A 13,917-nucleotide genomic window follows, 5' to 3' on the forward strand; every position below is an offset into this window, starting at 1 on the left:
GGTGCCTAATCTCGGCGCTGGCCATCCACCCTCTCGATTTCACCGATGCGGCTGATGATGGGCTTGATACGCTCCTTCAGCGCCGCGAGGTCCACACCCGCCGGCAAGCTGTCCAGCGTGGCTTCGAAGTCAAGGTTGGTGTTCCAGTATGCCATCTTGGTGAGAACCTTGGTCATGGCACCCTGGCAAAGCCTCCGGGCCTCATGGGCCAGCGAGGCTGCCCGGTTGGCATGAAGCCGCTCCAAGGCACCGACAACCCTCTCAAAGAACAGGGTCAGGCTATAGTTGGCGCTCAAGTTCGGCTCCGGGGCGTACCTCACATCCAGCATCCCCATGGTAGCCAGTTGCGTGGTAGCCTTGTCGGCAACGGCGGCGAGGCGATTGAGCCAGCGGTTCTCGCCCTCCATGTGCTCCTTGTGGGTGAGGGCGTCGTTCTTCCACAGCTACTTCTCGGTCTCCAGATTCTTGGTCAGGGTCTCCTCCCTGGCCTTGCTCTCCGACAACATCCCCTTGAGACCCTCCAGCTTCAGCTTGAGGTCATTGATGGAGTTGTTGGCCTCGGAGAGCTCCCCATCCTTGCTGAGGACCGTGCCCTGTGCCTCCGTCAGAGCGCTGTTGAGTGTGTCCTTCTCCTTGGACAGCGTCAGGACCTGGTTTTTCAGCCCGTCCCACTCCACCTCTAGCTCCTTCATCTTGTCGGCGTGAACCTAAGGCTGGGCATTGAGTGCCTCCCTATGCCTCTGCTCCAGCTCCTGGGTCCGCTCCATGACGAGCTTCTCCACCTCCTCATCCTTGCCGCGGAGCGTTGCGGCAAGCTTCTCCTCGCGCACGGCAAGGTCCTCCTCCTGGGAGTTCAGCGCGGCCTGGTGCTGGGCTCGAGTGGCCTCGACTGCGGCGGCCAAGTTCTCCGCCGTCTCCTGGGCCTTCTCAATGTCGGCCCGCTTCATGGTGAGCTCCACCTTGCGCTTGGCCAGCTCGCCCTAGGCGGCCTTCAGCTCCTCACAAGCCTAGTGGAACCAAGTCTGCGTCTCGGCGACGCATACCTTGAGATCCGCCTCCGCCTTGTCCACTGTTGCCGCCCTGGACTTGGCCTTGTCCAGGCGAGCGCAGTGGAGCGCCTGGAGCTTCCGGAAGTTGGCACCCATGGCCTGGAGAAGACGCTCCTCCTGAGAACCGTCACCGCCTGTGCTTGGCTCGTCGATGACCTCGAGCCCGGCAGCGGCGAGCACCTCCTCGTCCAACACCTCTCCCTCGACGGGCACCCTGGAGCTTGACGTGCCTGGGAGGTGGACGAAAAGGTCGTCGCTCACCCTCAGGTACCTACCGGAGCTAGAAGCAGTGGAAGAGGAAGGCTGGTCATCAGCCACCTCCTCCTTGGAAATGGGCTCGCCGGCCTCCCCGACAGGTCACTTGCCGGCCTCCTCGGCAGTAGCCTTGCCGGGCTCCCCGGCAGGCCCCTTGGCGACATCTTTGATGATGGTGTCTAGGTCCTCCTAGTCCGACAGGAGAGGATCTGGATATCGGAAGTTGGGGTGAAGGGAAGCCAAGACCAAGGTTCAAGGAAAAGGCAGGAATGGAAGGCAAGTGGCTTACCCGAGCCAGGCTGGGAAGTAGAGGTCCCCTCCCCGCCAACATTTGGTGCCGAGGCGAAGCCACCAGCTCCCGACTTCTCGTCCTCCTCCTCCGTGTGCATGAGCTCGGTGCTTGGCACCCTTGCCGGAGATGCCCCTTGGGGCGGCGTGTTGTGGGTGGCCCTCTGCGGCTCCTCCTGTCGCTGGCCTCCTCCTCAATCATGGCAAGGTCAGCACCAAGGGATCGTGCCCCCAACACATGTCGATGGGGAGTGAGTGGCGAACTTACGCTGGGGGCTACGCCGGGGGCTGCTGTCCGGACTGCTCACCACCACCAGTGGCACCTTGGAGGTGCCCGCCGGGTGCTGGCCACCCGCCGAAGACCTGACCCTCTTCACCCTCTAGGCCAGCGTCTCCGCATTCCTGCCGAGATGAAAACAAGTCAAGATAAGAAGCATAGTTAGAGGAGCCGGAGATGACGAAAGGAAACGACACTTACTCGTCCTCCACCTCCTCTTCAGCTGCCTTCCTCTTCCTCCTCGGGCTGAGAGACCCGAGGTCAAAGAAGACCTCTGTGTCGTCGCTTGCGGGAGGAGGGGAAGCAGGTGGAGGAGGGGAAGTAGGCGAACTGCGTCCGCCGCACCGCCAACTCACTCTCCGGTAGCTCCGTCGCTCCGGCGTTCTTGGCCATCCCTTTGCCATTGTTGGTTTTGGGGGCCATGGCGGCTGCGAGAGGCGAGGGGAGGAGGACAGCGAAGACGCAGCAGCAACAAGAAGGGGCAGAAGCTTGCGAAGGAAGGAGAAGGGGGCAGCGGTTCCGAGATTGGAGAAGATGCAGGTGGTAAAGTGAGCAGCGGGCCCATGGTAATTCCTCTTTTAATGGGGAAGGCGCGGGCCACCTCCTCTCCCATTAACCATGATGTGACGCATGCGTGCGGGAACCGCCCCACGCATGACCCCCACGTCACGCACGACCCTCCACGTCGCACGTTCAATGTGGGTCGTGGGGAAGCACAGCGGACGAGAAATTACTACGGTAAAATCTGCCCCATCTGCCAGCGCACCATTTTGGGCCTAGCCCAACAAAGCGCCGCGCTTATGTATGGCCTGGGCCCGGGGGCTCCTGTCGGTGTACAAAAGTAGGAGCTCTCCTTTTGACCCCTTTACTTGTGCACGGGCAGTCAGAGCCACGCGCCGCGGCAGGGTAGAGGAGGGAAGCTGGAGAGAAGCCGAAGCACAAGACAACCAAGGCGACGCCAAGACCAGAAGCGCAGGAGGGAAAGAGGGCGAGGTGGACTCCCTTGGCGTGATCCATGCCGAGGCGGCCCCCGCAGCCCCGGAAAGAGCCTTGCCGGGGCAACTTGCCCAACACCAGCAGAGTGAGCCACCCTTGAGACCACAGACTCCGACCCAATCAACTGCGTTGGAACCAAGGCTCGGGAGGCGCCTGTGTGGTGGCATGCAAATCTTTGTCAAGATCATAAACATATGACTTCAGATGAGGACCAAAAGACGGTGACCCTCGGCAGGATCCTAGCTGAGGAAATCCAAAGAACCCCGGCAAGACCCTTGCCGGGGATGATAGCAATGCCACGACAAGACCCTTGTCGGGCCACCGGCAAGATCCTTGCCGAGGGCATCCGCATGGCCATTGCCAGGCCCGCACTAGCCATGACTCCGCCGCCATTCTCATGCAGCTGCTAGCCCAACCAGCTGGGTAGGCACATGCGTGGCAACATGCAGCTTCCAGGCCAAATCAGCAAGCACCCGCGTGGCGGCATGCATATATTCATGAAGGCCCTATCACCGCGCCACCTCAGCTGCTTGCCTGCCTACATGGTGCTGCATGCATCACTGGTCTGGGCGCGTGTCGAAGCAACGCGAAGCGGCGATGGATGGGACGGGCCTCGTTCCCGTCCCCGATAAAGCTAATGGACACCTACGTAGCACATTTAATGTGCTTTGTCCCGTAATGACGTGCGATAACCTCGCGCACTATAGGCCTTCCCACCTCCTGTGTGCCTCTGTGGCAACCCCTTTTCCTATAAAAGGAGGCCCGAGGCGACCAGGAGAGGGATTCAGCTTTTTGGGACGGCACAACTACCGTAGCTAGTTCAAGAAGCTCAAGAACACTCAATACACCCACCAAAGCAGGACTAGGGTTTTACACATCCTCGCGGCCCGAACCTGGGTAAACGATCCGTGTGCTAGCTCCTAAACCTGCTCTTCTCACGACCCCGTGCCCGCCGACCGTAGAAGGGATCCCGATGATCCCATAGGTGTCGTTCCCACCGACACGGGCTTGCTTGCTAAACTCCCCCACATACTGCCCTACAGTACGGTTGCCCTGGCGTAAGTTGTGTAACTCATGCTTCTTCATGCTCATAGCTCTAGTCGAGACATGACCAATGTGGAATGCTTGCTGAAACTGCTCCCAAGTAACATTGGCTATGGGGAAAGTGGCTGTGTAATTCTCCCACCATGCGGTTGCGGGTCCATCCAATTGGTGTCCGGCAAAACACACCTTCTCAGCATCTATCCAACCGGCAGTGGTTAACTCCCTTCCAATCCTACATAGCCAATCATCCGCAACTATGGGCTCGGTGCTATTGGAAAACACCGGTGGTTGTAACCTCCGAAAACGGGCTAAGTTGTCAAATGGAGGTGGTGGCGGTGGGTTGTTATTATTGTTGTTGTTGTTGTTGTTGTTCTTGTTGCCTTGATTCTGAACTAACAACTGCATTAGTGTATTTTTCTGCTGGATCAACTGAGTGAGCTCCGGTCGGAAGGCAAATCCGGGGTCACGTCTTCGAGGCATCTGATGGGTTTAGAGGGGAGAGATTAGAATAGAATGAGGTCTAATGAGAAAGCACTACTCATATGCACATGAGACAAACACAAAATCAATCAAGGGCATACAATCGATCTAACTATCGTTACAGTGCTCGGACTACTAATATATACATGGGGGAATACTACTAATAATATGGTGGTCTACTAGAAATTTTGATCAGTAGAAGACTCCATGACATCTGCTCCATCTTCGTCTTCATAATCGTCATCACTGCAGTCGGAGTCGGTGTCGTCGATGATGATGTAGTATTTGGGGTGGTCATCATCTCCTCCTGGCACAAGGTCTTCCATGAATACTCCTAGCTTCCTTGTCAGGTCTTCATTCTTCTTCACTAGTATGATGATTTCCTCCTTGTATCCATCGCGTGTAGACTTGAGTTCCTCTTCCAGCTCCATGTTCCTAGTCATCAACTTCTTCAGATCTATCATGCTTGCGCACATCTTGTTCTCCTGGCGACGAATGTGATGATTTAACTCCTGGATGAAGGCTGCAATGGACCTATACTTCCTGGTGTTGATCATCTCCCATTGCTCATCTTGGCACCCACATATATGGTAGATAGTGTCCTTAAGCTCCTTGTGATAAACTTCGCCGATGCGTCCCATGGCGATGTGGGCTGCCATGCTCTTGCCTAGACTCTAGGTTGGTGCATCAAAGGAAAACTCTATGGGATCCGTTACTGGCATGAATGTCCTTCCTGGAACTTGAACTCGAATCATCCAATGCTCCTCTTATGGTAGTGTGGCAGTGTAGGTCCCGGTGAAGCTTGGTATCCCAATGTTCAGGTACCTAGTGACTTCCTTCAAGTGTCGTCCAAAAGGTGTGTCTTCTTCCGGCTGTGTAAACTTATTCCTCGTGTCCTCCATCCTATAGTGTAGAAAATGGAGAGGAGTCAGAAATGAGTAGAGAAGAGTGACCTATGGCTCATCTTAGTGGTCATGTCCTACATTCAGCGTGTGCTCGGATACCATCTTGTAGCGACCCGACCTCAGACGGTCAAGTCTCTGTGCTTCAGTGTCATCCCTGGATCGGTAATGCTGACACACACAGTACTCGAATGGTTTTATAATAGAGTAGCAATCACACACTTATTACATCGATAGTCTCAAAGAGAGACCTTATTACAATAAATATGGCTTAAGGCCACCTAATTAAGATAACAGCGGAAGGCTTGCAAGATAAAGTGAGTCCATCAACTCCAATGGCATAGCTGAGTGCACGACAAACGACCTAGCGCACCTTACTATTCATCTGAAAATTCTGCAACATGATACGTTGCAGCCCGAAAACGGGTCAACACATGGAATATGCTGGCAATATAACCCAGAAGTTGGAATACAGTAGGTTTAACACCAATATAAATAAAGAATGAGTTCATTACAGTACCTTAAAGTGGTGGTTTATTTTCTTATACTAACAGAGCTCATGAGATTTCTGTTGAAGTTTTGTGTTGTGAGGTTTTCAAGTCTTTGCGTGTAACGCCCTCGATGCGGCTATATCTCCCACATGTCGAAGCACGACTTAGAGGCATAACCGCATTGAAAGCAATGTCGCAAGTGACGTAATCTTCACACAACCCATGTAATACATAAAGGGAAAGAGATACATAGTCGGCTTACAATCGCCACTTCACACAATACATGAATAAAGCATTACATCATCCAGATACAATCAAGGTCTGACTACGGCACCAAAATAAAAGAAGACTACCCCAAATGCTACACAGATCCCCGATCGTCCCGACTGGGTTCCACTACTGATCAACTAGAACGAAACAACACAAAGGACAAGATCTTCATCGAGCTCCTCCTTGACCTTGGTTGCGTCATCTGCATGGTTCAACGGCACCTACAAGCTGGTTTTGGAAGTATCTGTGAGTCACGGGGACTCAGCAATCTCACACCCTCGCGATCAAGACTATTTAAGCTTATGGGTAAAGGTAAAGGTATGAGGTGGAGGTGCAGCAATCAACTAGCATATATGGTGGCTAAACATACGCAAATGAGAGCGAGAAGAGAAGGCAAAGAACGGTCGAGAATCTATGATCAAGAAGTGATCCTAGAACAACTTACGTCAAACATAACTCCAACACCGTGTTCACTTCCCGGACTCCGCCGAGAAGAGACCATCACGGTTACACACGCATTTGATGTTTTTAAATAAGATCAACTTCAGGTTTTCTACAACCGGACATTAACAAATTCCCATCTGCCCATAACCGTGGGCACGGCTTTCGGAAGTTCAAATCCCTGCAGGGGTGTCCCAACTTAGCCCATCACAAGCTCTCACGGTCAACGAAGGATATTCCTTCTAGCGGGAAGACCCGATCAGGCTCGAAATCCTGGTTACAAGACATTTCGACAATGGTAAAACAAGACCAGCAACACCGCCCGAATGTGCCGACAAATCCCGATAGGAGGTGCACATATCTCGTTCTCAGGGCACACTCAGATGATACTAGCTATGAGTAAAACCAACCCTCAAGTTTCCCCGAGGTGGGCCCGTAGGCAGCTCAGTTCGGACCAACACTCAGAGGAGCACTGGCCCCGGGGAGGGGGGTTAAATAAAGATGACCCTTGGGCAGGCCTACCCAAGGGAAAGAAAAGGCTAGGTGGCGAATGGTAGAACCAATGTTGGGCATTGGTGGAGGAGTTTTATTCAAGCCGAACTATCAAGGGGTTCCCATTATAACCCAACCGCGTAAGGAACGCAAAATCCGGGAACATAACACCGATATGACGGAAACTAGGGCAGCAAGAGTGGAACAAAACACCAGGCATAAGGCCGAGCCTTCCACCCTTTACCAACTATATAGATGCATTAATTAAATAAGAGATATTGTGATATCCCAACAAAATATCCATGTTCCAAACATGGAACAAGCTCCAATCTTCACCTACAACTAACAACGCTATAAGAGGGGTTGAGCAAAGTGGTAACATAGCCAAACAACAGTTTGCTAGGACAAGGTGGGTTAGAGGCTTGGTTTTACAATATGGGAGGCAAGATAAGCAAGTGGTAGGTATCGCAGCATAGGCATAGCAAAAGAGCGAGCAACTAGCAAGCAAAGATAGAGGGGATTTCGAGGGTATGATCATCTTGCCTGAAATCCCGCAAGGAAGAAGAACGAGTCCATGAAGAAGACAAACAGACATAGCCAACTGATCCTCACAAACGCAACGTTACCGGATTACCGAGAAGAAGTACACCGGAAAGAACGTAAACAACATAGTAAACAACCACTACAACAACATGGCATGATGCACAACAAGTATGATGCATATCCAGTTTAATGAAGCATGGCATGGCAAAGTGCACAAACAATCGTACAAATTAAGTGGAGCTCATTATGCAACGGAGTTGCATGTTGAAGAAAACACCACATGACTTATTTAGTTCTCTCTCGTTTATGTACCCAACAAGATTAAATGTTGTTAGCATGGCAAGAGGTGAAGCATAAAGAAACTATCTATCTAGGCAAGTTTAAATGAGGCCGGAACAACAAAAAACAAGTCCGGAAAACCTCATGTGCAATATTATAGGTTTGGTACTGTTCTGCCCTAAACACAATTTTAGAGTTATTAAACATGCAAAGTGAGTACACCATGTTAAACTAGGCATTTTTCTACCTGTCGGCGTTCTGGGAACGTGGGTCCCCAGACTTGCCTGCCTGCGGCCTGCGGCGTGGCTCAAAGGGGGGCCCATCGCAGCCCATCTTTACCAACACAAACCCCAGACCCTCGGGAGGGGCCAAGCCTCGCGGGGCGGACGACGCAGAGCTTCCTCAGGCGCGGCCTCGTCAGGCTGGCTCACGAGGAGGCGGAGAGATCAAGGCGGGGTACCTCACGAGGTGCCCGTGATGCAAGCCATGACGACCGGGGGCGCCAGGCGAGTGCCAGCCCGCGTAGTGTCCTCCCTTCCTCTTTGGTGCAAAGGGGGCAAGCGCAGCCGCGGAGTACGGAGGCATCAGGCAAAGGTTGCCATTTTGGTGCAACGAGACCAAGACCAGGAGGACTACGAGACGGAGGTCACCGTGGAGCCAAAGACGACGTGATCACCAGAGCTTTGCGCAGGCGAAGACTACTTTTGTCAGGATAGCTGATACTAGTTGTCCCCCTTCAAATTAGCCCGCCATTGTTGGCTCCCTTCCCGCTCGATATTTGGGAAGAGGACCAGGGCCTCTATAAATAGGACCAGCCACCCACAGAGCAAAGGAGCCAGGGGGTTGGAAGGATAGAGGAGATCAGGTAGAGAGAGAGAGAGAAGGGTGACTGAGCTCCTCCGAGCAGTTCATCGCCCCAGCCAAGAACAGACCCTCGCGAGGCTGTTCTTCCTTGTATTGTTCATCATCATCAGCCCAAGGGGCAATCCACCACACCACACACTGGACTAGGGTATTACACCACAACGGTGGCCCAAACTAGTATAAACCTTGTGTCTCTTGTGCTGTTCTTTCCTTAGTTTGATCCTAGCAAGGCGGACGAGTGCAGGTAGGTAGGAGGCGAAATCTCCGCGCGCACCCCAGTGTTCGAACTTCAAGGGTCTACCGGAACCCGAAATCCGACATTTGGCGCGCCAGGTAGGGGTGCGCCAGGATTGTCTTCCACCACCCCGTTCTCCTCCGACCATCACGCCCATGTCTGACGCTCGTCGGGCCCGCACCGAGCGCCGGGCCGTGCTCGCTGCCCGCGTCGCCCAGACGGCCCCTGTCGGCGGGCGTCCTCGCCGTTCCCCGTCACCTGCCGTCAACGCCGCCATCGGCCCGGCGGGGGACGAGCAGCAAGCATCATCCCAGCATCTGTCCGTGCGGCAAGATGGCCGCACCGCAACTCCCTCGCTCACCCTAGCTGGTTCTTCGTCCCGCGCGCTCCGCGCGCCCATGGAGGCTCGGGCTGCACTCATTGCGGCGAACGAGCTCCTGCACTACCGTCCCGTCGACGACGTCTACGAAGAATGGCTCGGCCGCGTCGCGAGCTCATCCGCGCCGCAAGGGGCTCTCCTGCGCTGTCCGTTCCGCTGCACCGCACCCCGCCCCGCGCGGGCAGTGAAGCTCCGGCGGTGCCCCGGCCGCCTCCTCCTCAGGAAGGCGCCATGGCTACAAGGCGTGTGGCCCCTGGGCGGAACCCGCTCCGTCAGGCGCCAGCGCAGCAAGAGCAGAGCTGTCAAGAAGTCCCTCGCCCGCAAGAAGCTGCCCGGGCGCTCCCTGCTCCAGCACGTCGCGACCATGCTCCTGCTCCCGCGCGTCAAGACCCCGTGCTGCTCCCAGCTGCAGCACGTGGGGACATGCAAGACCAAGCTCCCCGTCATCCAAGGCCTCCCGTGGCCACGGCAAGCTGCTGCGCCTTCACCGCTGAGCTACGTAATGTCATGTGGCCCGACAAGTTCAAGCCAGACATGCCTCCTCGCTACGACGGCACGGCTGACCCTGCGGAGTTCCTCTAGCTCTACGAGCTGGGCATCGAAGCTGCCAACGGAGACGAGAAGGTCATGGCGAACTGGTTCCCCATGGCACTCAAGGACGGGGCCCGCACTTGGCTCCTAAAGCTGGCTCCAGGCACAATCTCCTCCTGGGACGAGATGCGCACCGGCTTCATCGCCAACTTCCAAGGCACTCGCGACCGGCCACCCGCCGTGAGCGACATGCGCCGCATCAAGCAACAGCCCGGGGAGACCCTGCAGAAGTACATCCAGCGCTTCAACAACGCGCGCCTCAAGATTCCCAAGGTGACTGAGGAGGCCATCATCTCGGCCTTCTCCGACGGCGTGCATGACATCAAGATGAAGGAGGAGCTGGCGATGCATGAAGACCTGTGCACTTCCTTGGAACTGTTCAACCTGGCAACCAAGTGCGCCAGGGCCGAGGAAGGGCATCTCTCCCTCCTCGAGCTGCCTGCCGCAGACCCAGAAGAGAAGAAGCACAAGGCCAAGGATGTGAAGCGCAAGGAGGCTGTGGTGCTCGCGGCAGAACCAGACACCAAGCGGGGCAGAGATCAGCTCGAACCTTCCAAGGGCAGCCGGTATTGTGTGTACCACGACCTCCACACCCACAACACCAACGAATGTCAAGAGCTCCGAGCCGTGCGAGAAGGAAGGATCGGCCGTCGCCCTGACCGCAGTGACCGGGGCTACGGCCGAGGAGGAGGAAGGAACGCAGGACGCTGGGAAGACCGTGGCCCGCGCCAAGGGTGGCGCGATCAACCTCGCGAGGATCGCTGGCAAGACCCGCCTTGCGAGGGAGGCTGGAGGGATCAGCCTCACGAGGGAGACTGGAAGGATCAGCATCGCGAGGATCGCCCGCAAGGCAGCGCAGGCCTCCCATCGCTGCCGCCGCAGCCAAGGAGAAATGAGGACCGCCACCAGGACGAGGGGGCTGGGGGCTTCCACGAGCCGCGCACGATCGCCTGCATCCTGGGCGGGGCACAAGCCCCAGCCTCTCAGCGCATCTTCAAGCAGTTCGCCCACGAAGTGAACGCAGTCCTCCCCAGGCTCGAAGCCACGCGCCCTCTCAGGTGGTCGGCGTGTGCCATCACGTTCAGCTTAGCAGATCAGCTCAAGTGTGCGGCTACAGCCGAAGTTCTCCCGATGCTTTGTTCCACAATCATCAGCAACGTGGTGGTCACCAAGACCCTCATCGATGGCGGTGCAGGGCTCAACGTCCTGTCCATGGAAACATTCAACAACCTCCAGGTGCCCTACAGCCAGCTTCAGCCAACCAAGCCTTTCTCCGGTGTCACCGACGGCTCCACGGTCCCGATTGGGCAGGTCCGCCTCCCTGTCACCTTCGGGGCACGCAACAACTACCGCACCAAGCTCATCGACTTCGACGTCGCTCACATTCACCTGCCGTACAATGCCATCCTTGGGTACCCAACGCTAGCCAAGTTCATGGCCGTAACTCACCACGGCTACAACGTCCTCAAGATGCCAGGAAGCGGCGGAGTCATCACGGTGCCATGTGAAGAGAAGGACGCGGTGTGTTCCCTGGAATGAGCCTTTCAGGCCGCGTCACTGGAAGACCCGGATCGTGGAAGCAGGAGGCCTCCCGAGACCGCCCCTAAGAAGAAGAAGACATCGTCCGGCCCGACCACTCAGGAGGCAGGCCCCTCTGGGCCTGCGTCTGCCCAGGGGGAACCTCCTTCCATCGCACAGGAAAGCGCGCCCGGCGCCCTCCTCTGGTAGGGCTCGGGGCCTCTCCCCTGGAGGGCCACCAACCTAGCTAGGGTCACGAGGAAGGCGCTTGGGCACCACCTGGAGGCATATTTCGAAGCACGTTTCCCTTAAGAAGGAGCAAGGCAAGGAGACCCAGACCCTCAGGAGTTCGTCAGCGAGGCCATTCAGGAGCTACAGGAGTCAAGAGTCATGAAAGGCGGCCGTCGCCTACCAGCAGTGGCTCCCCATCCAGGCGAGGATGGTGGGCTGCGCGTTTGCATCGACATACCAGGGCTCAACCGAGTCGCCTCTCTGGAGCACCTCTGGCCCTCGCGAGTGGGGCGCTGCGAAGGCCCACCCCACAGCTACGTTCGCCTGCCTTACGGCTTGCCGAACGTGGCTAACATGTACCAGCGCCTCATGAGGGGCATCATGGAGGCACAAGAGGCCAGGCGTTCTGCAGCCCTGGAAGGGATGGAGATGGCTCGTGAGGAGCCGCCAGTGCCTCCAGAGCCTCCCGAGGCCCCTGGGCCTGGGGGCTCGTGAGGATCGGCTCCCGCAGCCCACCGAGCTTGCTACATCAACGCTCCTTCGTCCTCAACATCATCAGGTGACATCTTTCGAGTTTTATTTCCAACTGGGAGCGGCCCCCCAGGGCTGCATTATACCCAGGCCGCGTGGGTCCGTCCCTGCTGCGTGTATCCCTTTTTTTATTCCATGTTGTTAGCTTACCTTGTTGGGGGCGCCCATCGGGCTGCATGACCCCCCCAAGTCGCTCGGGCCTGGCCCAGTGATGTCCGCATTCCCAGCATCTATTTGAACGAATCCACTCCTTCGCGGCTAATGTGTTTTACCTAGTTGCCTGCTCAGCCGACGCCAACTAACGGAGCTGCTCCCGAACGGCACGACGCTTGCGCATGGGTCCGTCCCTGCAACACCGACAAACCTGGATGGCTGAGCTCTGGCCGCGGCAGCCCCGCATAGCGTCACCTCGTCAAGCCTTCATTGCCTCACTACCCCTCGGAAGCAACCAATGGCTGACTGTCAATTGTCATGGCAACCCCTTGTTTTTTCTATGATGGGCCTGCAGGACCTCCTGAAGGAGATGCGTCAGGCGAGGCCCTTGCGGTGTCTCCTTCGCTCTCGTCCGCGCGAACCGCTTGCACATTAAAGGGGGGGTGCCTGAGCATTGCGACTCAGGGCTCCTACTGGCTCTCCAGCCCTCACCCTCTGGCCTTGACCACGGCATCGCGACCTGGCATACCAGCGACGGTTGATACTTGCTCGAGGGCCGGGACCCGAGGACGTAGAGCAGAAAGGGGAGCAAAGGCAAGAGGGGAGAGACACACGAGGACCTCGCCGAGCAACCTCGCGCATGCCAATGCAAGGACCCGGTGACACACCAGAGAGCGGCCCCTGATCCTCGAGATAATTCATCACCCGGAAGCGCCAGCTGCCGTGGCACCATCCCCGCACCTAATGCTATCCCGTGTTAGCGACGCCGCTCTCCTTTCTCACCAAACGACGGCTGCTTGGGTGCCAAAGGGGACCTCCTAAGCATCGCGACTCAGGGGCTCTTACAGGACTCCGGGTCGCTCACCTCACGGCCTTGACCACGGCATCGCGACCTGGCATACCAGCGACGGCTGAAGCCGCCTTGGAACTGGGACCTATCGGCGTAGAGCACCAAGCCCTCGTGAGGCTCGAAAGGGAGGACTGAGCTAAGACGGAATGAGCACCTCGCGCAATTCTACGACAAGGGTTATGTTAACAAACAGGATCACAGGCACCTTACAAGCCCCCACGGGGCGCGTTTTTGATTCCTCGCAGGGAACAAATCCTAAAGGGACACAAACAACGCGCGACCCTGCAAAAGACACCATCATCAACAGTGGGCCGTCAAGCACCGACGCCAACCCCATCCAGATCAGAGTCGGCGGCGGCCTGACGAGCCCGCCCTGCTCCAGGAGCGGCACCGGCTCGGGGGCTCATAGCTGTCGTCGCTCGTCTCCGGAGTCACGAAGAGCTCGCCGGAGTAGCTGGAGCCTCCGACGCCTCCACCGCCTGAGGAGCCGCCAAGGGAGCGGTTGGCGGGCCCAGTCCTCGTCGCGGCAGGGTCCTGGCCACCTTCCCCGGGGCAGCACTCCAGCCGGCGCCCGCTCGCATCGAAGACCTTGAAGAGCATCACCGAAGCACCGTCATAATCCAAGTGGACCACGAAGACGCCCCTTACCCTGCAAACCCGGGCGATCTCTCTCCAACCCCGAGTCATGAAGACCTCGCCCGGGGCAACGACCGCGACCTCTGCCTCGGTCGCGAGGGTGCTGCAGCCGGCATGCTGCA

Source organism: Triticum urartu, chromosome 4, assembly GCF_003073215.2.
Source record: "Triticum urartu cultivar G1812 chromosome 4, Tu2.1, whole genome shotgun sequence".
NCBI classification, from domain to species: Eukaryota; Viridiplantae; Streptophyta; class Magnoliopsida; order Poales; family Poaceae; genus Triticum; species Triticum urartu.